Raw genomic sequence first — 23,614 nt, 5'->3', positions numbered from 1 at the left:
CTTATATGGACAGAAGTTGTTTCTTCCATCAAATGTAAGTAAGCTCCTCTAGGGCAAGAACTATTATTCCATTTTTGTCTCTATATCTCCAGAACCAAGTACTGATGGACTGATTCAGTGAAAAGGGAATTAAAGATAAGGGGGAAGAGGTAGAAAGGAGCAGAGTCAGGGGAGCACACCTTACTGGCTAAAGTCATACAGTTGTTTCTGTTTAAGCTTTGCATCTTGATGATCACAGTGGCCAAATGAAGAGATCCTTATTTTGTACTACAGAACAAAAAAGTGGTTTTGGAAAATCCCAAGACATTTAAAAAGTATTCAAAAATACTTGGTGCTAGCTCCCTGTATCAAGCAAAATAAACACTACTTGAAGATGACACTCTCTAAAGAAACCAAAGCTGTTATTACATATATATATATATATATATATGTATATATATATATATATATATATATATATATATATATATATATATATATATATATATAGTTGTTGTTGTTTTTTTGAGGGGCAATTGGGGTTAAGTGACTTGCCCAGGGTCATACAGCTAGTAAGTGTTAAGTGTCTGAGGCCGGATTTGAACTCAGGTACTCCTGAATCCAGGGCCGGTGCTCTATCCACTGTGCCATCTAGCTGCCCCTTATATATATTTTTTAAGCCTAAGAAGGTCCAGTATCTTTGACTTCACTTAATATTCAATCTGTTATACTGAGTCAATGAACATAAATTACAAACCATGTTCCAAACGACAGATAAAAGTATATGCTGACAAAAAAATAATCTGGAGAGAATTCTTTCTTTTATGATTGATAATTATTAACCAGTTTTACTGGGTAATAGAAAAACTAAAGACACTGAATATATGATTCCAATTCCATGCTTTGTTTCCTTGTTTTTAAATAGGGACAACCTCAAAAATATTTCTTCTCAAATCATCCCTTATGGGGAGCAGTGGTGCAGATAACCGCCAAATCACAGCCTAATTTGTTCTCCTTGCCTCCATTTTCTTCCCTCTACAATCCATCCTCCCCATAAGGGCCCCACTGATGTCAGTAAAACAGAGATCTGAACATGCCCTACATCAGAAATCTTCAAGAACTCCCTATTATTTCTAGAGAAAATACAAAATCCTTAGCTTGGCATCCATAATCTGACTCTCAACTACCTTTCTAGTCTCATTTCCTATTACTCTCCTTCAAGCACTTTGTCAAATTGGCCTGTCAGCTGTTCCCCACTGAAGTCATTCTATCTCCAGCTTCCTGCCGGACTTTGCATAAGCTGCTCCCCCTTCCAATATCTGTAATGCAGTACCTTCTCCCTTCTCCCTGGCAGAATCCCTAACTTCTTTAAAACCACAATTTAGTTATCACCTCCTACCCAAGGCTTTCCTTAATCTCTCCCTCCCCCTTTCCCTGCTTATTAATGCTCACTCCCTCCTGAAATCACTTTGTATTACACACTTGTAATTGTACCAGTTGTGTACAGGATGCCCCCTATCAGTGGAATGTAAATTATTTGATGGCTGGGGCTGGTGTATTTTTTGCCTCTTTCCCCAAAGCCTAATGCAATGCCTTGTACACAGATGGTGCTCAACAAATATCTGTGATACTGAATTATATTTTATTTTATATTGCTTTATATGACAGCTTAGTATAGTGGATAGAGAGCTCCTTTTGGGGCCAGGATGACCTAGGTTCAATTCTGGCTTCTGATACATACTGGCCCTGCCCGCATGGTGCAAGCAACTTTCTTAATACTTTTAATTTGGAGAGAAGGTGCCCACCTACTTCATAGACGTTCCTCAGTGGGTGATCCTTACCCCCCACAAAAGCAAAGGTCGAGTGCACATTCCTTTATGTATATGCTTTCTTAAGATTTAACTTCCTAATGTTTTGTTCACAATAAAGGCAAAATCAAATCGTATTCTCTTCCATTACCCAACTGATGTTCATGACAACAATAGGGCTAACGATAATAACGATTAATTTTTATACAGTATTTATTTACTATATGCCTGGCACTCTCATTTGATCTCTACAACAACCCTAGGAAATGAGTGCTATTATCTCCACTTTACAACTGAGGCAAGCAGAGGTTAAGTGACTTGCCCAGGGTCAAGGATCGGGTTGGAACTCAGATCCTCCAGACTCCGGGCCAACAAACAAACAGGCTGGTAGCAAGCAGGAACAGATGGCCTAGGATTTTCAATTGTCATGTATCTCGCCCAGACTGTTCGGTTTCTGTCTGATTTCTCTGGGCTTCAGCACCGAACCTGTCACGGGGCAGGCGTTCGGGACGTGTTGGCTGAAGTGACAATCTGTGGTTAGAGTCAGAGGGCATGTGACAATTTCACCAGCGGCAACATGGAAATTAATGTTTATCGCATGGCTTTCGAGTTTCCTAAGTGTTGGCCTGCTACCCTAATGACGGACATAAGGCCTTTTGCTCTTTAACAACCTTGAGAGGGTGGGGGTTAATGATCATTTCCATTTTACGCCCAAGGACACAAATTCAAAGGCAAAGCGTTTCTTGCCCGAGCTCCCAGCCCCGACATTCGAACCCAGCTCTCTCCCGGCTCCCGCCCCAGCGCTCTTTTCACTAGCCCACACTGCTTCGCACGGACATGGGGGTTTCTCTGTGGGCCCCTGCTTCTGGATCTGGATGGGCTTATCGAAGCCGGTTCTTGTTTCAATCTAGGCGCCCCTCAGGCGTGTGAGACAGAGGACCTTCTCTCCCTGACTCTGCACTTGGACGCGAAGCTGGGCCTCAGTTTATAATCCTCCCCGACCCCACGAGACCCCCGGTTTCAGCCATACCCCACTACAACGAACACGTTATAAGAAAACACTAACCAATTTAACAGGTCCCGGCCTTCCTCATCTGTACGTCACGTCCTCCGGAAGTCCCGCTCCCTCATTTCCTCCTCCCCATCCAGTGTCTATGGCTACGCGTCCAGCTCCGAGGGCAAAAAAAAGCTCGTCAGGCCCCGTCTGCGCGTGCGCCCGAGAAGAGGAGTGGAAAAACGGAAGACCAAAGCTGGCGCGCTAGAAGGGACGCTGGCAAAAAGCCCGGATGGGCGTCCTGCGGCGCCTGGACGTCTCGGAGGGCCGAATTTGGCGCCTGCGCGATAAAACAATCATAGTCGGCTCCCAGATCTCCAGAAGTCGGGCTGGGCAGCCTGGGGTGGGGTTGCGCGGGAGCTCGGGTGCTGTTTCCGTGGCTCTTTGGAACGAATCGAAATAGTGGCCCTTTCTAGGCCTCAATATCATTCTCCCCCGCCTCCCCCCGCCCCCAACCCTTTCCCTTATATCCATCAGCATCATCCTCAGCAAGAGCAGCATCTCCATCGGCTTCATCGATGAGAATCACAAGTATAGCGCTCTAAAATCTGCAAAGCGCTTTGCGCTCATTTAACCCTCACGACAGACCTGTGAGGTGGGCAGCGCCGGTTGATCTGACATTCTGAGGGTATTCATCTCCTTTAACACTTTTGGAAACCGAGGCACTAAGCAGAAGCCAAATGACTGGCTCCCTCAGGGTACCCCCTGATCTTTGCTCCGCCCCTTGCCTGCCAGCCCCTGCTCCAGAGGTTGTTGATTCAGCTCCTTCAAACTCCTCTCCTCCTTTCTCAATCCCACCAGCCAGTCACGCTCCCCCGGGCACTCTTTAGCATCATCATCATCACCGTCGTCATCAGCGCCATCAAAAGTGCTTATTAAAGGCTTACTTACAGTGAGCTTGGGTTCCTCCCCATCTTCCCGTCTCCCGGCCCCAGCAACATCAATCAGCAGTCATTGGCTTGGGAACCGCGTGGGAGCCAATGAAACTGGTGCCTTGGAGGTTCCAGCACCAGCCGGAAATGTGGATGTTAGAGATGGACACATTAGCTCAAAGGAGAAGTGTGATATTGATTAGCTGCTTGTGGTCTCTGGCTACAGACCCAGCTCCAACATTCACTTTCTCTCATCCATCAGCTGTAGTGGAAAGGGGAGTGGATTTGGAATCCGAGGGCTTGGGTTTTGAGCTTTTATAATTAATATTTGGGTGACCTTGGGAAAGTCCCAACCTCTCTGGGCCTCAGTTTTTTCTCGTCTATAAAATTAAGAGGTTAGCACCTTTGGAAGTGGCTGATAAGGGAAGCTGCTTTTTGTTTGACTATACTTCTTTGTTACATGGGTTTTGTTTTGTTTTACTTTATTTTATTTTATTTTTTTTTGGTGAGGCAATTGGGGTTAAGTGACTTGCCTAGATTCACACAGCTAGTAAGTGTTAAGTGTCTGAGGCCCGATTTGAACTCAGGTCCTCCTGACTCCAGGGACGGTGCTCTATCCACTGCGCCACCTAGCTGCCCCGTTGTTTTGTTTTTTTAATGGGAGAGGAAAGAAAATAGATTTTTGTTAATAAAAAATACATTAAGGATTAGGGATAGATGCTCTCTCAAGCATTTTTTCTGCTCTAAATCCTAAATACCTATTTTTTTTCTCTTTCACAGCTCCTTCCTTCCATCTATTCATTTTCTTTGTGATTGTTTTGTTTCAGTAAAGTGTTTGGTGATCATGAATATTACCTATACATTTTTCTGTATGTATAATACCTTCTATAGCTTACCATAATATTCAGAGAAGCTGATAGGCATGATGTCATCCACATGAGGAAACTGAGGTTGAGGGAGGTTCAATTACTTGTTTGTAAATCACAGAGTTACTGGCAGAGCTAGAACTACTGCTGCTGCTGCTGCTAAAGCTACAGCTACAGCTACTGCTAAAACTACTGCTACTTCTAGCTAGCTATCGTGTATAACACTTAACATAAGAAAACTAAGACATAGAGAGGTTTGCCTTAGGCCAGATTTCAATTCAGTTCTAGCCTGACTGGGAGTCCATCACCAAAGCTGCCTTATAATAGGATGGGAATTTTAATTTCTTGTTTAGAACTTGAGCCACCCTCGGGGCCAAAAATGTTAACTTAGTTTTAGAGCACTTTGTCAAAGTCTCTCCAGTGATAGTTTAAAATACCTTTTTGGCTACTTGGATACATTTTTGAAATGCTAATGATAGCTATGCCAAACAATGATAAATCACATTGATCTTTGGTTGCTCCCACTTTCTTCTTAATGGCTGCTTTTTATGTCTTCACAATTTCATTAATTTTTCCTTTAGACTTTTAGGTCTTAGGATCATATCAATGAATACCTTTGAAATTCTGGCACTGCCATTACTATACAAATCTGAATACATATTGATCTTTTTTCAACCTTTTACTTCAAAAGTATGGTTAACAGATAAGCAAGGTTTGAGCATGTTTTCTAGACCAGAGGGTTGAAGTAAGGGAGGGATCAATCAAAGTATATAGTGCTTTATAATCTTCAAAGGATAACTAATAGAACATTTTAAAGAACATGTTTGTCTGGGAAGAAGAGATACTTAAGAAGACACAACCCAAGACCTTTGTAGAGATTAGTGTGGGATGGGTTTGGGAAGGATCCACAAATTTGGAACATTGCAAATATCAGATTTTTTTTTCCATTGATTGAGAGAAAAGTTTATTTCTCTCATATTAATAAACAATTACTATTGGGGAGATCCAGGATTTTTTCCCTTCCTATTTCCTCATTTTCTTCTAGGTCAAATCAACCCCTGAAGAATAGGGTTGATAATGAGATGAGAACTCCTCAATCTTGTTCATACCCCCACTCAACTGGAGAAGCCCATAGTGTTCTGCTCAGGCTTGGGGTGGGGTGGGGTGGAGGGAAGAATAAGATTCTTTGTCTAGATTGCCTGGGGCTGGGGATGATCTGGAAGTAAGAGTGACACAATCAAAGTCATGTCTCCCAAGTCTCTCATTAGAATATGTCCATTTCTTACTATAATATTCCTTCTTCTCATTGATTGTTAACCAATCAGAGTTGATTTCCCAACCAAAGTTGATTATCAGGAACACCCACACTTCCAAGGGCCTCCATGATCCCTCTTTGGTTTATGAGAGACAGCCAAATGACCATTCTTTTAACACTGCTACTACTTTGGTGTAGGCCTTCATCATCTCATTCCCGAACTATCAAAATATTTTTCTGGTTGGCCTCCTTGCCTCAAGACTCTTTTCACTCCACTCGGCTGTCTAATTGATCTTCCTAAAGTATCAGTCTGACTATGATTTCCAAGATTAAATATAAAAATCCTCTGTTTGGTTTTTAAAGGCTTTCATAACCTAGCCCATATCTTTCCAGACTCCTCATACATTATCACCTCTATGTTCTCTACTGGCACATTTGTTATTGTTGTTAAGTCGTTTGGGGTTGCATCTTACTTTTTATGACTCCATGTGGAGTTTTCTTGGCAGAGATAATGGAGTGAGGCAAATAGGGTTAAGTGACTTGCCCAGGTCACATAGATAGTAAGTTTCTAAGGCCAGATTTGATCTCAGGAAGAGAAGTCTTCCAGACTCCAGACCCAGCACTCTATCCACTGTGCCACCTAGCTGTCCTCTTCTAAGTGCATGTGGACATTAATCTCCCCACTCCTTCCTCCTCCTCCACTACTCCAGCAAAAGTAACAGAAGTTGTAGTTGGTTGTTGTACCAGTGTAAATATTTGGTGGCATTGAAACTATGTCAGAAATATCCCAGTAATATCAGTCATTGGGGAAACATTTCCCAGAGGTTGTAGCAACCAGTATCCATTGAGAGCCCCTTCTACAGCTTCATTGCATATATACAGAGGGTCTGATCATGAGTTACCCAGTCAAGGTTGACACCTCTTTTGAAGATGTCTCCCTATATAAAGTATAAATATCTCTATTAATGCTGTATTTGAGACTTTGTGTTCTGATAGGGGCATTACTGTTCCACTGACACCATATTGAGGATGTTTGATTGAGCCATGACTGACGTTCATCTGAGTTTTACCCTTGGATGTGGCTTTTAAGGAGTAAATACACATGTGAAAAGAATGGAGAGAAAGAGACCTGAGAGACATAAAAGAGAAGGACTACAGAACTCAGATTCAGTTCTATGGATGGAAATCTATGCATCTGTAAGAAATCTCCAGGGAATCATTTGGCTGCAGAAAGAGCAGTGATGAAACAACAGAAGAATTCCTGGGCCAGCCCTTCTGCAGAGAAGTTCATCATAAATGCTGAGATCTGGGAATAAGGAAAAGAATTCTAGGACAAGCAGGATATAGAGCCAAGGAGAGACAAGGGACACAGCCAAGATGTGGAGGAGAAAATAGGAATCATGCCCTTCATTAGTGCTTGAATTATGTGTGGAAAGGGACCCCAAGTGCTTTCCCCATTTAGGGAAGGAGCTTCAACTAGCTGGTGGTACTCAAAGTCTGAAGGGTTTTACAGGTGGGAAAGGGGTATATTCTCTGTACAAAATGCTTTCTCCTTTTTGGGGCTAGAGAGGAAGAAAAGTAGTCTTGACTGTTTATGGGGCTCCACTACAAGTCCTTTGTGTTTTACATTTGTTTGGGTGTAAAATAAAACTTATCATTGTATTCATTGTATTGTTATCATGCATACTTGCATGGGAATTGAGGGTCTTTTCACTGTTTCTGTAAAGATCTACAATAGAGCTATATTCTGATGCCCCCAGAGGAGACCCTGGTTGGGAGGTGTGATCCAAAGAGAGTGATTTGGGAGGTCTGCTTTCCCTTGCAAGTCTAGAGCAGGGCTCTGGGCCATGGGCTACATCTGTATGCAAAAATAAAGGGGGCAGACTTGGCTTTTGTTTCAGTAGTTGTATAAAGAGGTAACTGAATTGATTACTAGGTCTAATAACAAGATTTATTTAGCAGCTTAAAGTTTATAAAGTACTTTATCTACAATGACCCCATGAAGGAAGTAGGGAAAGCAGTATTATCCCTGTTTTATATTGTGCTATGGATGAACTAGGAGGGGGGAAATGGTTTGCTTGTGTTCACAAAACTGTGACTCCACATCTAGACCTGGGCTTATTATGTTATAATGTCTCTTTAGGGAAGACTTCACAGAGAGACTGAATGGAAGCAATTCAGTCTAATGATAATGATGATGATGATAATAATAACAATAATAATAATAAGCAGCATTTATATAACACTTTGTTTGCAAAAGTGCCTCATACATCTCTTTTGTTTGTTTTTGTGTTGTTGTTTTTTTCAGGGCAATGAGGGTTAAGTGACTTTCCCAGGGTCACACAGCTAGTGTCAAGGGTCTGAAACTGGATTTGAACTCAGGCCCTCCTGAATCCAAGGCCAGTGCTTTATCCATTGTGCCACTTAGCTGCCCCCCATACATCTTGTATCATTTGATCTTCACAACAATCCTGGGAGGTAGGTGCTATTATTATCCAGTATACAGATGGGAAAATTGAGGCTGAGAGAGGCCATGTAACTTGCCCAAGGTCCCACAGCTAGTAAATGTCTATGGTAGGATTTGAACTCAGATCTACCTGACCACAGGTGTAGCACTTTATATCCTGGTCCACCTGCCTGTTTCTAATTTACTGGAGGAGAGCAAAGAAGTTACTCTGGGCATAAGTGGCACCTGAGCAAATGGTCAGAGCTGAGAGACACAAGGTCCTATAGTTGGGGGATAGTGAGTGCTGCTGTGAAATATTCAGTGATTCTAGTGTTTGAAAAGAATTATAGAAAATTAATTTGATTTTAAAGAGAACAGAATGGTTTGGCAACCATTCTGATTTCCTCTAATGTCTTCTCTAACATAAAAGTTGTCAGTTTTTAATGAAAAACCACTGGGGTGGAAGACAAAATGACTATTTTGGCAAACTAAGTTCAATTGTTGCTAAGGAAGAAAAATTATTAGGAGGCCCCTGATGATTCAGGGAAAGCTTTGCAAAACATTCAGTGTAAGATATATTCTACTGAAATATACAATAATGGATTTACTACCTCTGTGACGATGGATAAGTCAAATGGCCTCTTTGCATGTCAACTTTGTCAACCATTATATAAAATGAGGGTGTTGGATTAGATGACCTTTAAGGTCCCTTCCAGTTCTAAGTCTTTCTTTGAGTTATAACTAGGGGAACCCTAAATCAAGGTTAGAAGCAAGGAATAGAAGATAAAGACCTCTTGGGAATTAAGGTTCTAATTCTTGAAAATAATAAAGATATTAGTAACATTATATAGGGTTAAAGAAAAGGAAAAACAAGAATTCTGCGTTATAAAACATTTCTCTATCTCTGGTCTGTACAATCTTACTGGTTTGAACTGGCTTTATGTAGTATATAGAAACATGCTCCTTTCAGATTATAGGGTTTTATATCTAGGGTGTATGTGTGTGTGTAATGAAACTAGGTGGAGAAATATATAAGTGACAGACCATCAGATTTTCTGTAGTCAGAAGGGAGTGGTATGGGAATGGGGGAAAGGAGTATCTGATATAGGAAGTCTAGGGAGTCTGGCTACCAGCCTGAGGAATTCTACTTGGAATGAAGGGGTTACCACAATAGAGATAAGGGGGAGAAGGTCATATCCTGCTGGAGAACAGGAGCAGAGGGAAAAGCAAATTTTCTAAATCAATAAAAATTCTTTGCCAACACATTCAGGCTGTCTTGATATTCATCTGTGCACTCCAGCCAAGTAGGGCACAAGGGGAATGATGAACATTTGCTTCACCAAACTGTAAGGCTACGTCCAATATTAAATACTGTAATACAATCCTGTGCTTACATCACTGACCACTCTCTCTCTTGCCCACTCATACTCTCTTACCCACCTAATCCTCCTTTCTCACTTAGAATCTATCTTCTTCCTCTTATCTATTCATTCATTATCTTTTCTAGTTACAAACCACTCACTTTTTACAATCATAAAAGCAGAGAACATTAGCAATAAAAGGGACTTTAGAGACCACCTATTCCCAACCCTTATTTTATAGGTAAGGAAACTAAAATCCAGAGAGACTGAGTAATTTGAGTAATATGATCTACAGTCATACATCAATCTATTCTACATTTTTGACTGTTGATATTTACATATATGCCACCATGAATGAATTCCAGCTTGATCGCTCAATCTTTGTGTATATATTGTATATACTGTTGAGGGCAGGGCCTGTTCAGTTTTTTGTCTTTGCATCCTTATCACTTAATTCAGTGCTTCGTGCAATTAGACATTTAATAAATATTAGTAGAATTTAATTGTATGCCTTTGTTTATATGGGTATGTTATCTGTACCATGTTGCTTATGTATTATTATGTTCAAATGTTATCATTTGTAGGTGTTTGATGTCTGTGGGTGTTAGAGTGTATGTATCTGAGTTTAAGTATTGTATCACAGATGTTCCAGATTTATGAATACAGAAACTGAATTGTATGTGTAAATGTTATTATTTATAGGGGAGATGATGTCTGTGGGTGTTAAAGTGTATGTATCTGAGTTTAAGTACATATCACAGATGTTCCAGATTTATGAATATAGAACCAATATGGCATGCTAAGATTTGCAAAGTGTTTTACAAATATTATTTCATTTACTTCTCAGAACAACCCTATGGAGTAGGCAATATTAGTATCTCCATTTTACAGATAAGGAAGCTGAGGCAAATGGGGTTAAGCGACTTGCCCAGGGTCACACAGCTAGTGTCTGTGTTCAGATTTGAACTCAGGCCAGCTCCCTATCAGCTGTACCACCTAATTGCCTTTTTATACTATTTATATACTACTACTGACATACCTATGGCTGATAGGGTTCTCAGTGTCACTACCTGGGAACTTGTCCTATTGCCACTCAAGGTTTCATATCTATCTGTCCCTGCCCCCACCCTGATTCCAAGAGAGATCACAACCACCTTAACAGTCCTCAGCCATCTTGCTATCCAACTTCCCAACCTACTAAATTCTTAACCCCTGGAGTCATTGTGATTTGCAAAGATTTCTTGCTTACATATACATATATATACATATATATGTATCCATTTCATATGTATTTATATATCTATAGCCATATGTATATCTACATATGCATATATCTATGTATAAATGCATATACATACACACATGAATCTGTGATCTTGTTGACATGGCTCCTCCTTCATGAGGTACATTTGCTAATTCAGCCATACTTTTACATCCTGTTCATGTCCTCCTAAAGTCCTCAATAGGGAAGCCACCCAAGGAATCAGGAGTCTATACTCTAGTTCTTTTATTTTTTAAGTTTTTCTATTTTTTGTTGTTGTTTTATGTTACTAACATTTATTGATTGCTTCTATTTTGTGACAGGTCTCTTGAAACAAATTAAAACAGTTAAGTAAAACTAATAATACAGTGACCTCACTGAAATACAATGACCTAATAAAATGGACGTTTCACATCTGTAGAACTACCTCCCAACACCTCTCTCTATTTTGTTTTATTGTCAGAAATCTGTTTTTTCTCCCTTTCCCCCATTCCCATTGGGGGTGTGGGAAAGAAAACTAAATTTCTCTTAACAAATATGTATAGTCAAGCAAAACAAATCCAATGGATATATGTATGTATGCATATATATATATATATATATACAAATGCACATGTATACACATGTATGTCTCATTCTACACTAAAAATCTGTCATATTTTTGTTTTATATTCACTTTTCTGGAACCAATGTTCACTGTATCGATCATAGTTCTTATAGCTTTCAAAGTTGTTTATTACAATGTTGTTATATAAATTATTCTCTTCTGCTCACTTCATTTTTCATCAGTTTATACAAGTCCTAAAAGTTGTTCATATTTATAATATTTATGTTATAGAAATTGTTCTTCTGGTTCTACTTACCTCACTCTATATTATTTCATATAAGTCTTTCCATGGCTTAAAAAAGCCTAACTCATCTATTTCCTCATTTTTTTACAGCACAATAATTGTTGTTCAGTCGTTTTAGTTACCTGCAACTCTCTTCGTGACCTTATTTGGGATTTTCTTGGCAAAGATACTGGAGTGGTTTGCTATTTCCTTCTCAGCTCATTTTACAGATAAGAAACTGAGGCAAACAGGGTTAAATGACTTGCCCAAGGTCATGTGGCTACTAAGTGTATGAAGTTAGATTTGAACTCAGAAAGATGAGTCTTCCTGACTTTAGGGCCAGCACTCTATCCACTATACCAACTAGCTGCCCATTTATTACAACCTATTCAGACTTTCCAGTTGTTGGACATTCTTTTAAGTCCAAGTGTTTTGCCATCACCAAAATATCTTCTATAAACATTTTTGTACCTAATTGTGTATGATGGAGCACACTAACTGGTTATCCTTTGCCCTTGTTACATGACTGGCTCACTTCTTTTTCCTCCAGTACATCTCTCTGATGACATTCTTCATTCTGCTTCTCAACAATTTAAAGTTTTTAATTTATTTTTTAAATTTTAATATCTGTTTTAAAGGATATTATTTTAAGGAATAATCTTATTTCCATTGATTTTCATAATATCACATTCCAACCTTTGTTTTTATTTCTCATAAATGAGGATTTTTCACTGGGGAATGAAATACTTTTTCTTGGTTGCCTACAATATTTGTTGTTATATATTGCATTTTTGAATTTGACCACAATGTATCTTGGTAAGTTAAACTTGTAATTTCACTCTATCAGTGTCCTGTGGATTCTATTTATAAGAATTTTGATTTTTGTTCCTATTCTTCCTGTACTGTTCTCTAAAGTATGCCATTCAGTTTAGTTGTTTCATTGTGTTTATCTGGAAGACCTCTAATTCTTTTTTTTTTCCAGGTTAGGCTCTTTTAATTTTTCATAAGTCAGGCTGTTGAAGTAGGAACCAGGAGAAAACATTTGCTTTTATTCTTCACAGCCAAAAGAAGGGATAAAAACAAAACAAGAAACCACTACAGATATTTGTAGGGGAAAATGGTTTTGTATATGGGATATAATATTATAAACCCAAGGTAACTAATAGACAAAAAAGTTAACTTCCACATCTACCACTCATCTCCCAAAAATATTTATATGGAACATCCATCCAGTTAGAACCATAATGTTCTGTCTCTTGAAATGTCATCTAGGTTTTTCCAAGAAGACCTCTGAACTGCATGTTTGTCTTGAAATGTCCTCAGAAAGCTCTGTCAATTATTAGACAATAGTATAAACCCTCCAGAATCCATTCAAATAGCAGGTGAAAAGAGAACAGGGGAAGAGCTATTCAAACTTCATTTTCTTTCCTTTTGGCTTGTTGTGTTCTCCTGAGCATTCTCAGAAACCAACCTGACTCTCAATTTCCTTGGCCTCTGCCAGCAGAACTCCTTTAGCCTCCTGTACTGGCTCCTTAGGCACCTAAGCCTCCATGATCACCACTTCCATGACTGTGTTGGGGTCTCCAAAGCCACTGGGCTTGGCCCGGTCCAGAGTTATTTTGTTTCTATTGATCTCCTTATTTTTCATAGTCTCTTTAATAACTTTAGTATCTTCTGGGTTGACAAAACAAACAAACAAGCAAAAAACCCCAATAAGAACAAAACAAAACAGAAAACAATCTTTAGATAGCCCTGTCTTCCTGTCTAAGTATCCTAGCACCAACAGAGTTGTGAAATGAATCTTTCAGTGTTTCTTTTGTCGTGCCTTCTGACAGACCTTTGACAAAGTTTTGTAGGACTTTCTCCTTCATTCTATGTTAGTTGTCTTATGTCCCTTTAACTCCAACCTAATAGCTCTGCCTTCAATTTCTATATTGTTATAAGAATTCAAAGTGTCTTTTGCATCTTTTGCAGAAGGAAATTCAATGAATGCACATCCTTTAGGTCGGGCTTGGTTGTTTTGGGTCAAGCTGATGGATGTTGTCTTCTTCTTTTTTTTTTTTTTTGGTGGGGCAATGAGGGTTAAGTGACACAGCTAGTAAGTGTCAAGTGTCTGAGACTAGATTTGAACTCAGGTCCTCCTGAATCCAGGGCCATTGCTTTATCCACTGCACCACCTAGCTGCCCCAATTTTATCTTCTTAAAGACTTCCTAGAGACTCTCTTCAGTAGTGCTGTAGGTGGGGTTATTCAGCACCAGTTTCTTTTAGTCTGAGGTTTTCTATTATTCCTGCTCCATGAGATAGTCTTCCTACCTTTTGAATTATCTTGTCCTTGACTTTACCACCTTGTGTAGTCCAGAATGATCTCCTGACTATCAACCCTGGTTCTTGTTTTTCTTCCAAGGCCTCATTCATACCTGCTTCTGTCTTATATTCAATGCAGACAATTCCTTTAGGTGACTCATCCTTGGTGCAGATCAGTCTAAACTCAATAGCATCTTCAAACACTTCTTTGAGTTCCTTCTGAGTTACTGTATAAGGCAGATTCTTGATGAAGATTGTCCTTGTAGCTTGATCTTTTTTGTTTGCTTTTGCCTTTTCCAGTTTCATTTCAGAACCAATAAATTTGGAGCTATTGAGTTTCAGTCTTTTCCATGTCTTCAGCTTATTCAAAGTCCACATAGCCACACTTCCTGGTGGTGCCAATGTGGACATCTACAATTGCAAGGTCCTTTTTCCCCCTAAGGAAGTCTCTGATGCTAGTTTTTAGCTCAGAAGTGGTTTCATTGAAGTTTAGGTTACCAACAAAGATATTGACATTTGTAGATGCTTCAGCTTTCAATTTTTGTTTCTTGACTTTGGTGATTTTCTGTTTGCCCATTTCCTTTTTCCTCCTTCCATCCTCCTCTGATTCCTTGGCTTTCCTGGCTTTTCAGGGGCAGCTTTCATAGAAGCAGCCTTCCTTTTGGAAGGTATGATATCCTTAGCTTCTTCAGAGTCATCCTCATCTTCTTCATCCTCATTGCTATCATCTTCCTCATCTTCAGAGTCTTGTTTGTCTGGAGCAGTTCCCATTTTTGTGCTTATGGGTGGCTCAAATTATTCATCCTCTTCATCTTCACTGTCCTCTTTTTTCTTCTTCCTTTTTCCCCTTTTGGTGGAGGCTGCTGCATTAGCTGCTGCTTTAGTTGGAGTGGCATCCTTCTTGCCCAGGGTGATGGCAGTTTTAACTGGGGTAGTCATTTTCTTGGCAGGGGCCACAGCTGGCTTCTAACCAGAAGGCATGTTCGGTTTCTTGGCAGGTGTTGGTTGGTGATACCTTCTTTGCTGATATAGTCATAACCTTCTTGCCCTTCTTCTGACTCCATGGCCAGTGCTCTATCCACTGCACCACCTAGCTGCCCCTCTTTACTAGTTTTAATGGATTATGTTATGCCTAAAAATGAGCCTTTATTTCAAGGAGAAGCTTGGGTCATAGGATCATGGACTTAATCCTAGAAAATATGTTAGAGGTTATTTAGAATAACTTTTTTTTTTGAGACAAGGACATTGAGGCCCAGAGAGGTTAAATGACTTGTCCAAGGTTATGCAGGTTTCAAGCAGCAGAACTGGGATTCAAATCAATGGGCAGAAGGACTTATGATGAAAAATGCTATCCATCGCCAGAGAAAGGACTGATTGAACCTGAATGCAGATCAAAGCATACATTTAAAAACTTTATTTCTCTGTCTCTCAGTTGTATTCTCTTTTGCAACATGGCTAATATGCAAAGATGTTTTGCATGATTGCACATGTTTAATTTATATCAAAGTACTTGAAGGAAGGTCAAGGGGAAGGAGGGAGGGAATTTGGAGCTAAAACATTATGAAAAAATGTTTAAAATTGTTTTTACATGTAATTGAGAAAAAAACAAATAAAAACATTCTTTAAGTCAATGGGCAATTTCCCAAAGGTAGTTCAGCCGGCAATCAGTTGACATCAACGTGTTCTTGGTGTATTTGCTTTTTTAATGTGTGCCATTGCCACATTGGATCCTTCTGTGTTCCCCTTGATGCTTATTCTCTAGTCATGTGTTCCTTATTTGTTCATTTGTGTTGTTTTGTTATATACATTGTTTACATGTGTGCCCTTCCAAAAATATTCTCTAGGTATATCTACTCTTTCCAATGAGGGAATGTATGTATATATTTGTAGGAGAATATGTTCCAGGTAATGGGGGAAATATTCTATTGTGATTTTCTTATTGTTATATTTCATTAAATAACTTTTCTTTGAAATAATTGTTTTCTTTTAGTAACAAATTAGTAGAAATAAACCTATGGATGGAGGCTTGTGAGCTATGGTTTTAAGTAGATATAGACTTACAGAGTCTATGCCTTGAAGTTCAATGCCTTGTAGCTGAAGAAGATTTTCTGAGGGCTCCCTGTGTGAGAGTGGGTGTGTCAGATGTATATCACAAAATGTTCTTCCATTTGGACTCTGTTCTAGACAACCCCACGATGATGACAAACATCTTTGGCAAGCATAGATCTTTCAATCTTATGCCTGACTTGATATTTACAATAAGAGGCTCACTGTAAAAGTTATTTCTATTTTAACATCTTTCAAGGAATCTTTTAGGATTTTGACATGTGCATAGGAAACACATTGTTGGAGGAGAGTTTTTTATGGAGTTCTGTGTCTCTACCAAATCAAATACTTTTTATAGTCATCATACAATATGCACAGTAGGATACTGTATTTTTTATACTTTTCAGTCAATTTTGTGACTCTAAAGATGTGACTCACTTTGGAATACTGTTTGCAAAAATCTGCTGCCTCCTTTCTCATACTTCAATCAGGGATGTCCTTTGCATATATGCAGATTATATTCATAAGGATTTCATAGAGTTGGGGGAATAAGTATATGGGTCAGTAGTCATTGATAGTTTTGGCCACTTTTTTGAGTTATAATAACCATTGACTTCTTAGAGAAAAGATCAAAATGAATATAAAACCAAGAAAAAGAATAAAAGTGAAAAAATGATATCATATGAAATTAAAACGACTCTAACCTGACCTAGCCTGATAGTGGCTATTGACACTAAAAAAATGGGAAATAAAGAAATGTATATTGAATCAGATTATAACCATTTTAAGGGACTTTAACTTATATAAATGAATTTTCATAAGAAGAAGAAGCAGTATGGCATAGTAAATAGAGTCTTGGAGTAAGAAAAACCTTGGTTGCAAGTCCTATTCCTGACACAAGCTTTTTGAGTAAAACTGAATGATACATAGAGCTCCATCTTGGATAGACATTGCTAATGGACAGCAAGGTGCATAGTACTAGGCAGCTCTAAGTTTCAGATCTTGATCTGTGGAAGGAGTATTTTGCACATGTGAAATCACAGACACAGGTCAAAATTACAAACAAACAACACTGCCAACATTAAGACTGAAAGAATCCCCAAACTACTTCAGTTATTACTCAGTTCCTTACAAAGCAGACAGGCTTAGCAGTCAAGGGCAATACCAGTTTTGAATGTAAATTTGTTTTCAAAATTTTGCAGAAAAAAAGATGGTGGAAGATCATGAACAACACAATCTTCTAAAAGAGGAAGAATTAGTGGAAAAACAAGTTTGAAGAAATCTCAGAGACATACCTAACTAAATCCCATAATCCCAAGGGCATTTAAGGATGAAAATGGAAGGAAGGGAAAGGAGAAGAAAAATGGAAAAAGATCTATGAACACTTTTTATAACAACCTTTTTCTCCATCAAGGAAAGTGAAATCACCACATTTGGACTCTAACTTCAGAGCTTTGGATGTGTTGCATAGAGAAGTGGAAATGACATGGAATGAAACAAATATGGGAAAAGCAACTAGATGAGACTAACATATATGGAGGAAGCTGGAATCAACTTAGTTTTGAGTTTGTTAAGATAATTATTCTTAAGACATGTGAAAAGAGAGATATCTAGGATCTTATTATTTTTTAAAATGATGACTGAGTGAATATTAATAACAAACCATATGCCTACTTTCCTATCCCTATAAATTTTTAATGAGAGGAGTCTAAACATGTATCAAGGACATTTTTGATGAAGGTATGAAATGGGAATAGACAGATTTTTGCAAAAGGTATTCTGTACCAGACTATAATATTTACCGTCATAGTATTGCAGAGAACTCTAGAGAATATAAGATCCCATTGTGTTTGTTTATTGACTAGACACATATATACATAATATTGGTCTGTTAGAGAAAACACAACCTAATGGGTTTCCTATAACAAGATGTCTTATAAGCATCTATCAAAATTAAATGTGATTTCTTAAAAAAGGAAACAATGGAAATAATATTTCTTGATGGCCTTTTGGTTATTAATGCTTGCAAGTGGTATCTGTCACCATCATGGAGAATTTCTCAACAGAAGAGAGACCTTTCACTTGAGGTTCTTCAGATCCTCCTGTTTTTGAATGATATTGTGCCAATCAATTGCATGGAGCCATGGAACATCAAAGAGCCTCCTAAATGATAATAATCAAAAGAGTTTGGACTATCTTCACAAGAAAAGCTTAGTCAATGAAGAATGTCCATTTTTCAGACTATGATATGACATTAGACCATTTATGATACATAGAGCTCAAATATAACCATGCGGATCTTGGATAGACATTACTAATGGACAGTAAGCTGGGCCCAGAATTCAAGAGGAGGAGAGTAGGTTCTTATGGTGACCTCAAACTTTTCTCTGAAACAAAGGCCCATTTTAAAAACTCTAATATTTTTCTAATAATATTGTATGATTGTGGGTCAGGGGCTATTATAATCTCTAAAACTCAAAGTTGAAAATCATCTACAGTACAATAAAGAATATATATGGTAGGTGTGATCAGGCTGTACTATTTTTTTTGGTGGGGCAATGAGCATTAAGTGACTTGGGTCACACAGCTAGTAAGTGTCAAGCGTCTGAGGCTAGATTTGAACTCAGGTCATCCTGACTCCAGGGTCAGTGCTTTATCCACTGCACCACCAAGCTACCCCTGTAACATATTTTAAATGAGTAATTATATAGGAGAAACAGTATAAAAGATGCCATCCTAGAAAAGTGTCTCCAGAAAAAAAGATACAGTTACATGATGGATAGCTTATAGATGACCCATATTCTTCATAGACATTCATACAGTGTAAAGAGAAAAAGAAAAGGTGTCCTAAACACATTGGATGGCCCTTTGGTCAACTTACAGAAGGACATAGGCAAGAGTCACACAAGATAGGTAAACAGATATAGACTGTGATCTGCATCCCTAGAGGAAGCATTTACACGGATGAGATCATACATCCAGTGGAATATTGGAATAATTTTTTTCCCCTAAAGCATTCAGCATCTTCTTCTGAGATACCGTAAGAATCAATCCCTCAATAACCTCAAAATCAAGTCACATCTAGCATCAACCTCCTCTTCGTATGCTCCATCTTCTCCAGCTCTTCTTTCCATCTTTATTTTCTTTCATGACATTTCTATTTCCTTAGGCAGCACATTTGGGACTATTATGTTAGGGTTTAAATGTGATAGTACTTCTGTCATTGATGGAGATGAGTTTGTCATAAAATTCTTTGCAATTTTTGTAAAATCTTTTCCAATTTTTGTTTGTTGTCTTCATTCCACTTTCATCCTTAAATGCCCTTGGGATCATTCAACTTAGTTTGTTATCTCTACTTTAAAAAAATTGTTTTTCCTTCCATTGCCTTTTTTTCTTCTGTTTTATGAGGTAACATCGCTCATAATCTTCAACCACCCTTCCATGTAAGGTTTTATAAAATAAGTTTATAGTCTAAACTGGAATGACTTAGGCTGGCATATGTAGCTTTGTAAGGAGATGAAGTATTTCTGGGTTGAAGCACTTTCTAGGCTCTTATTGATCTCTTGCAGCTTTAAAATCTTTTGATTCTGAGACTGAGGTCTAGAGAAGTTTAAATGACTTAATGAAGACCACATCAATAGTAGAAATGATACACAAACATAGTGCTCTTTTTACCTCTCTGTGATTCCTTCCTCACCCCAAACTCAATAATGTCCTACTCTAATGCCTCATCATAGCATTGAGGGGAACCAGAGTTTTGGAAGTCTATGATAGGGGAGCAGAAGTTTTGACAAATTATTCCATGTTAGAAAGGCTTTGAGTATGGTTCTGCTTTCCAAGGACCAGGCTAGCTAAGGGTGGAAAGGCTAACCATGAGTAGGCTGGACACTTAGTGCTTAATTCTTTGGCCATGACAACTTATAAAATAAAAATTAAAAATATTCCTTAATCCTTTGTCCTCTCCCTTCCACTTTGCAGTGACATGGCAGAGTGGCAAGAGGACAGAAGATGTCATGAATTACAATTTTTAGATCATATATAAATTCAGAAGTAGCATGGATTGAGAACAGACCTCAAAGCCAAGGAGATTTGACTTAACATCTCACCTCTGACACATATTGTATACAGGCCCCTTTCGAAGTCACTTGATATCTTCATGCCTTAAGTAGTCTTTTTTTGTGGGGGGCAATCGAGGTTAAGTGACTTGCCCAGGGTCACACAGCTAGTAAGTGTCTGAGGCTGGATTTGAACTCAGGTTCTCCTGACTCCAGGGTCAGTGCTTTATCCACTTCGCCACCTAGACTCTAAGTTGCAGATAAGATGATCATATGCACTGGTAGAAGATGTTTCCACACCTGGGGATTCTCCTATACCATTGAAATCACAGGTCTAGTTCCTAGCCTATAAACTAACTTAGATGTAAATACTCTAGAAAAATTCTGTTCTCATCACTGTCTCCTCTGTATCCTGATTCTGCACACCCTTTAAATGTTCTGTAGTCTCTCTTCTGTTGGGAGCTCCGGGATTGACAGCCTTTCCTCTACCATCTTGGCTCTGTCCCTTTGTACTCTCTATTAAATGCACTGTGGTTATTCTTTTCTTCTCTTTCAAATGAACTAGTTTACTGGATTTTGTCCACTCACCTTGTTCTCTGAACCAACCATTGTGATCACTCAGCCTATGCTGTTTCTCCTCCTCATTTCATTGATGGTTTTCTCCCTTTCATTCATGCCCTCTTCCTTCTTGTTCCTGTCATTGTGTCTTCCTCTTCATCTAGAGAGGACATCCATTCTTTCTGAGTTCCCACCTATTTGACTTGGGTTTATAGGTCTGCCTATTCATAATCTATTTATCATTCAGGGAGTTGTACTTAAAAAGATTACATAACACATTTGTTGCACAATATATTTGCTTCTTTAGAACAAGTTACTGTTACCTTTATAGAGTAATTCCTAGAAGTTTAGAGCTTAAGGGATTTTAGAGGTAATTTAGTACAACCTCTTACAGGTGAAGTAAATGAGACAGAGGCAGAAATGATCACCACCTTGGTGCAAACCCTGATCACCTCACACCTGGATTATTCCAATTGTCTGCTGGTTGGACTCCCTGCCTCAAGCCCATCTTCCTTTCAGCTATCAAAGTGATCTTCCTAAAACACAGGTCTGAATATGCTACTCTTCCTCCCTTACCTCCATTAAAAAACTCCACTGGCTCCCTATTCCTTCCAGGATCAAATATAAACTATTTGAATTGTAAAGCCTTTTATAACCTGGTCCCTTCCTACTTTTCTGGACTTCTTATTTACTTGACACTGGATTCCTTGCTTTTCTTCAAATATGATACTACATTTCCTTTCATTGGCTGTCTCAATGACCTGAGACAGCTAGGTGCCAGAGTGGCCTGGAAGCAGGAAGATCTGAATTCAAATTCAAACCAAAACACACACACACACACACACACACACTCACACGCATGCTCTGTGTGACTTTGGGCAAGTTACCTAACCTTTGTTTGCTTTAGTTGCCTCATCTGTAAAATGGGGGATAATAATAGTACCTACCTGGCAGGATTGTTGGGACGGTCAAATGAGATAATGTTTGTAACATGCTTAGTGCAGTGTGTGGCACATAGTAGGAGTTATATAAACGCTTATTCCCTTCTCCCCATTCTCTTTCTCATATGTCCCATACCTAGAATGCTCTCTCTCATTTCTGCTTGCAGGCTTCCCTGGATTCCTTCGAGTCTGTGTTACTTATTCTGTATTTGTCTTTTTTGTTTTGTTTTGTTTTGTTTAGGGTTGTTTGCATGTTCCCACCCCAATTAGATTGTGAGCTTCTTGAGGGCAGGGACTGTTTTTTGTCTTTATTTGTATCCCCCAAACTAGCATAATACCTGGTACATAGTAGGAGCTTAATTGCGACTATTGACTTGACTTGCCCAAGGTCACACAGCAATTGTCAGTGATGCTTAGATGGAAACAACTCCAAGTAAGGGAGGGTGAGATTTCCTCACAAATGTCACACAGGGCTTGAGGATTTCAGGTGAACAAAATATTAAGTAGAAATTGAAGGACACTGGAGAAATCATGGTCATTTTTTCCTTTGAGAAAGGAAGCTTAACTGTCAGAAAGGACGAGGCAAAAAATACAGACCAAAGCACCGGGAAGCAGAATTCTTTCTAAGGAAGATAATTTTTCATTTTGAGTGTCAGCTACTTTTAAAAAAGAGATTCTTTATGTTTTGAGTGAATCTCTTCAATTGTAACTCTCCTTTATTTGAGATACATGGAAAATGAAGTGTCAGCATAAACTTTCATTGTGTACATGTGTAGCTTTTAATAGTTTTGTGGCTTTCCTCTCATTACTATAATAAAGATTGTCAATTCATCTAACTTTGTTTAAGCACTTACTATATACAAAGTACTGTGCTAGACCCCGGTGATATAAAGATATATATATATGACACAAACCCTGATCTGAAGGAGTCAACAATCCAATAAGTAGAGGATATGCAAAAAAAGGTATAGGGGAAAACAAGATAAGTGTATAAGAAAGGTTCAGGCAAAGTGCTAGAAAATATTTGAGTAGGGACAATTTACTTTTACCTGGTTTAGGAGTAAGACTAAAGGGGAGGGGGGCAGCTAGATGGTGCAGTGGATAAAGCACCGGCCCTGGATTCAGGAGGACCTGAGTTCAAATCCGGCCTCAGACACTTGACACTTACTAGCTGTGTGACCCTGGGCAAGTCACATTGCCCTGCAAAAAAAAAAATTGTAAGGGGGAGAAGGGGCCAGGGAAAGTTGAGAGACTTTAACAAACGGAGCATACCTTTTTACATATAGGGAATAATATGAACAAAAGCATAAAAATGGGAGGTAGCAGGATAAGAATCGAGGATGGAGAGTAGTCCAAGTTGGTAGAATGTAGAAGATGTGAAAATGAACTATATGAGATAAAGTTGGAGATGTAGGTTGGAGCCATATTGTGGAAGGCCTTGAATGCTAGGATCAATGGTTTACATTTTATTCAGTAGGCAAAACTGCTAATGTTTTTGGAGTGGAGTGAAATGATCATTGCAATATATTTTAATGTGTATAAACAGAGGTGAAAAGATGGGACTGTGAATGATATATGTCAAAGCATAGCTAGTAGACTGGCCTGGCTAAAGCAGGCTTTTGTCAAGTAAAGATCCCAACAGAAATCACTTTACCCTCTCTGAATTGAAGGTTCCTTGGAAAAGGAAAGGTTGGACAAGATGACTTCTAAGGTCCCTTCTAGCCCTAAATCTGAAGTCATATAATGAGTGTGGAAAAATTGGTTGGGACCAGATTTTTGGAGGGCCTTGAATGTCAGACTAAGGAGTTTGGACTTCTATTTAATGTAAAGTAATTTAAGAGTTTTGAACAGGGAGAAAGCCAGTGTTTTCAGAAAAATCAATCTGGTAATCGTGTAGATGAGGAAGATCCTAGATACATGGAGACCAGTTAGGAATTTCTTGTCCAGTGGTGAGGTGGTTAGTAGTAGAAATCAGAA

The 23,614-nt window shown here is 38.8% G+C and overlaps 1 protein-coding gene and 1 pseudogene across 2 annotated transcripts in view; both read right to left on the bottom strand.

The window, feature by feature from the left end:
• The window catches only part of MRPS33 (mitochondrial ribosomal protein S33), a 36,267-nt gene that overhangs the window by 10,130 nt on the left and 2,523 nt on the right, over window positions 1-23,614 (bottom strand). The window contains exon 1 of one of the 2 annotated variants that reach the window (XM_043965936.1): window positions 2,854-3,007. The exons of the other annotated variant lie outside the window; for it this stretch is intronic. The gene's annotated coding sequence lies outside the window, so the exon portion shown is untranslated. Of the gene's footprint in view, window positions 1-2,853; window positions 3,008-23,614 lie in introns of those variants that run through there. 2 annotated transcript variants of the gene reach the window in all.
• LOC122727976 lies at window positions 13,730-15,251 on the bottom strand (annotated as a pseudogene).

The sequence above is a fragment of the Dromiciops gliroides genome, chromosome 5 (genome assembly GCF_019393635.1).
Source record: "Dromiciops gliroides isolate mDroGli1 chromosome 5, mDroGli1.pri, whole genome shotgun sequence".
Taxonomy (NCBI): Eukaryota; Metazoa; Chordata; class Mammalia; order Microbiotheria; family Microbiotheriidae; genus Dromiciops; species Dromiciops gliroides.
This window is presented reverse-complemented; position numbering and strand designations above follow the sequence as displayed.